Source organism: Numida meleagris, chromosome 4 (genome assembly GCF_002078875.1).
Source record: "Numida meleagris isolate 19003 breed g44 Domestic line chromosome 4, NumMel1.0, whole genome shotgun sequence".
NCBI lineage: Eukaryota > Metazoa > Chordata > Aves > Galliformes > Numididae > Numida > Numida meleagris.
In genome coordinates this window covers 44,524,416-44,528,864 of record NC_034412.1, presented here as the reverse complement: position 1 = coordinate 44,528,864, position 4,449 = coordinate 44,524,416, and the positions used below count along the sequence as shown (strand labels likewise).

General features: G+C 43.1%; 1 protein-coding gene across 1 annotated transcript in view; it reads left to right on the top strand.

Annotated features, from left to right (window-relative positions):
* SNX25 (sorting nexin 25) overlaps positions 59–4,449 on the top strand; it is a 67,440-nt gene continuing 63,049 nt past the window's right edge. The window contains exon 1 of the mRNA XM_021397040.1: positions 59–223. The gene's annotated coding sequence lies outside the window, so the exon portion shown is untranslated. The remainder of the gene's footprint in view (positions 224–4,449) is intronic.

Genomic DNA, 4,449 nt, shown 5'->3' with positions numbered 1-4,449 from the left:
CCCGCCCCTTATAGCGCCGGGCGGGGAGAGGCGGGGCCTGAAGGGGGCGGGCGGGGGCGGCCCTCGCGGCCCTCGCGGCCCTCTTATCCCTTCCCGCCCATCCCCAGCTGCTTCTTCTTGGGTATGTCCGCTCTATCCCCGTTCTTCTACTGCACGGGTAGAAGCTGTGAGTGCGGCTGTAGAGTTTGTTTCTTCTGCTGAGACGACAGTGTCCCGTTTTGAGGTGAGGGTAACCTAGCTGAAGTAATGGAGTCTCAGGGTGAGATGATGGGGCCCCATGGGTCCTCGCTTGATGGTGGTGGGGGGTCCAACGTGGGGTGCTGGTGTTCTAGATTGAAGTGATGAGGTCTAATGCAATGGTACTCTGTATTAAGTGAGGTATGTTTCATAGAATCATTAAGGTCAGAAAAGACCTCTTAAGGTCACCAAGTCCAACTGTCCACCTACCACCAACGTTGCCTCCTAATCTGTGTTCCTCAGTGCCATGTCTACATATTTCTTAGACGCCTCCAGGGATGATGACTCCACCACTTCCCTAGGCAGCCTGTTCCTGTGCATTACCACTCTTTTGGAGAAGAAATATTTCCTAACATCCAACTCAAACCTCCCTGGCATAACTTGACGTTGCACCTGTCACTGTTACCTGGAAGAAGAGGCAGACCTCTCCTCATCACAAGCTCCCTTCAGATAGTTGTAGAGAGCAATAAGGTCTCCCCTGAGCCTCCCCTTCTCCAGACTGAACAATCCCAGCTCCCTCAGCCACTCCCCCTAAGACCTGTGCTCCAGACCCCTCACCAGCTGAACATGCTCCAGGGCCTCAAAGACTTGAGATACAGTACCTGTTTCTACTAGAACACTCTCCTCCCTTGAGATTGAGCCTGATCTCTGCATCCCTGAGTCCCAGGATAATTATTGCAGAAACATACATGAAGCCTTCAGAAGAGTTTCATTACTTATGGTGCTGATGAGTGGCAGCTATGCTAATGATCTTCCACTGTAAGAAGTAGTGTACTATGTAGAGTAGAAAAGATTACAGTGCTTTTGAGGAGTCAGTGGCAATAGTGGATCTTGGCATTCCTCTGGCAGTACTAATGTGGCTTTTTAACAAGAAGAAAAGAACTCTGTGAAAAGGAAAATGACCAGTTTATAGATTTACTCATTCAAAACCAAAAAATTAAACTCTACTTTGTCCTCATTACTCATTATGAAAAAAATGTAATTACATGATTGTGCTTTTTTTTTGAGCATGCTGAACTTTGAGCTGAAACAGGCTGTGCAGCCAAGACAGCTGTTGTGTATATGGCCCAATTTCATTTGGCACACAAACCCATACAGGGGTTCATGTGTGCATGTATGAGTGCATATATATATGCATATGTATTTTTAAATATGTACAGTGAATGTAGCAGAATACTACAAGTAAAGAAAAAACTCTCTTGACACAACTGAATAGCCTTGTGTTAATCAGATTCTAATTCTACATACGTTACAGAGCATTTAATGGAGGTTCTTCAACTTGTTTAAGCTAACTTTTCATATTTGATGTTGCATTTATGATATTTAAGTTCTCTTCCGATCCAAACCATTCTATGATTCTATTTCATTCTAATTTTTCTTGAATCTTACTGTAAAAATGTTGAATAATCACAACTGCAGTTGAAATCAGTGGAAGCTGTATTTGGAAAATACCAAGAGCTACAAAACACTAAGCATTCAAAAAATTTTATCTCTGGCACCTCACATTGAATTTAAATTCGTTTTTCAAATGCATCAGGTTTCCATCTGCAAATTGGCAAAATACCATTGCCTCAAAAAGGAATAGAGGGAATAAATCAGTTCATTTTGTAAAGTACTGAGCCTAAGTGACATATTCTGCAGAAATGCAAGCAAGAAAAATAATAGTTTGTGGGAGAGCAGTTCAACTCATTTTCAGTAAGGGAGGAATGGGATCCAAAGGAAAGATAGTACTCAATAGTAGTAAATGTGCACAATTACGGCAACATGATCTGAGCCAGAAAGGCTCAAAAAGCAAAAAAAATAAATGTGAAAAAGCTTTCACAAAAGTATGAATTTGAAGCTGGTATAAACTTATACTGGTGGTGCAAAAAGTGAAAAGTGTGCAGTACTGTGAAGGTGAAAGATGCAAGACTGTCACTTAAGGACAGATAGAATTTTAGAAGATTATGTTTGCAGCACTGAGGCTCACCATAGAGTATGTTAGAAACAAGTTAATTGCACTCCTTGCTCAAAGTAAAAAGTGAAGATGCTGACTCTTCCCCAAAATCAGGCATCATTTCTGTTTGAAAATGAGATCTAAAAAAGCCTTTTATATGTAGGAAAGATATTTGCTGTAATGCTTGAATAAGATAGAGTTTGAATAGCTGATCTCACAAAATAATTCCACGATGGAGGAAATAGTTACAGGAAGATAATGAAGGAATTCCCTGGTCCAAAAATGTCACCTCTGAAGTTGTTTTGTATTGTGCAGAAAAGCTTTTTTTTTTTTTTTTTTTTTTTTTTTTTTTTTTTAAGCGCAAAAGAGGAAATTCAAATAACAGTGAGGTAAACTTGAAAATTGCTATTGACTTCAGTAGAAGTAGGATGTCATCTGAAGTACTATGAATCGTATTTCAGGCTGGAAAGGCATAGAATCTTGTTAAAAACTAAAAGAAAAGCAATCGAAGCTCTCTCTAGCTGTATGGATATACACCTGAGTTAATTTAGGTATATCTGATTCAGGGCATGATGTGTGAAGCCTAACTAAAATTGGTGGGATTACTCATTCAGACAAGAACAGTTTTTGTGCATAAGCGTTGCAGGACTAAACCTCCATCGTAGGTAGGTTTATTTTTTATCTTCCTTTCCAATTCTGAAAATTAATACTTTCATGAGAAAATACTCTCTTTACACAGAACTAACAATGTTACATGCTCTGCTTCAGGTTAATTTAAAAATTCAATTCCCTGAAGTAGTTCTGACAGAGGCCTGGGCTGTTTCCTGAGCGCATTTGTGGCAGAAGGTTTCTGCATGCTCTGTCTTGTTGCTTGTGTGGATCTTTCTGAAGATAGCAGAAGATATGCTGATCTCTGCCCACAGCCTTGTATTTTCTGAACTGTCTGGGCACACGATGGTTTGCACAGGAAAGGACTGTCATCACATTTGTATTCTCACTTTCTGTGTATGATGATTTTTACCATTAATCATGTTAGACACATTACTGAAATAATCAATTCTTGCTGCTGTGCATGACCAGAGCTGGCGCTTAAAAGATCTTTGTGCAATTTAATATCCACTAAATAGAATGAAATGTGTAACAAAACTATTTAAGCCACTGCAAAGGATTTCGGATCAGATTGAGGAGCACAATCTCTTTCAGTTGGTGACTAAAAAGGGAGCTGAAATCTCTTCACACCACTTCAGTATTTTGAGAGGAAGTAGATGCCTGTGCAAAGTGCTAATGGAAAAAGGCACGTACATACCAAGATAAATAATCCAGTGTGCAAGTTGGGCTGCACTGTGGGTTAGAACTAGCTCAGAAAATACTGTGTATTGTCCATGCTTCCATTACAGTTTTGTGCTGTAAACTGGCCCCCAAAGCATCTCCAGAGTGCAATATTAGAGCTGTATCTGTAACATTTTGACACCTGTTCTATTCATGCTCATGGCCTTGTCTTGCTTAACATCTCAGAAGCTCTGGGAAGTTCAGAGTTTGGTTTTTAAGTGGTGGTACTTTGCACTCTCGAAACTTTACAGAAATCTGTGAAACCACGGCCTTGGTATTCACCTCTTTTCTTCATGTGAACAGTATTGTTAATCTTACAGCAGTAACTACTGAATTTGAATAAACGTAGATGTCCCTGAGCTCAGCAGCAATAGTATTTGTTTAAAAAGTAGATATAGGGCTCTTTGACACACTGAGCCTGTTCACAGAGTGCCAATCTGAACCCAAACGTGTTTTCCAGTAGCCTCAGTGCTCCAGTGCACTATTTTCTCAATGGGATGTCCCCTGTAAATGAAGCCTGAAAGTAAAGGAAGCCTTGCGAAGCCCCTCTGCCCGAGCCTTGGCTTCCTGAGGGAAGGAAGGTGCTGCGTCTCACCGCTCCTCAGAGAGACCCAGGCCCGCACTCCGGCCGTGGTCGGCAGCTGCTACAACCAAGAAGTCACCAGGAGCTGCCAGCGCAAGCTGAGCGTGGCTGGCGAGAGTGGCGGACATACGGCAAAGCTTGTACCGTGCTGCGAGGCGTTTTCTGTACCTCCCGTTGCGCCCCGAGGAGTTATTGAACACCAGGGCAGAAGGAGGGAAGCAGTAGAAGAGCCCCGCCGGGCGGCCCCTCCCTAGCAGCGGGGCTCCCGGCAGTTCTCTGGCCCCGCCTCCGCAACGGGACCGGCCGCCGCCGAGCGGCGCTTCCCCGCCTCCCGCCTGGCACCGCCTCCGCTCCTCCCCCGCCC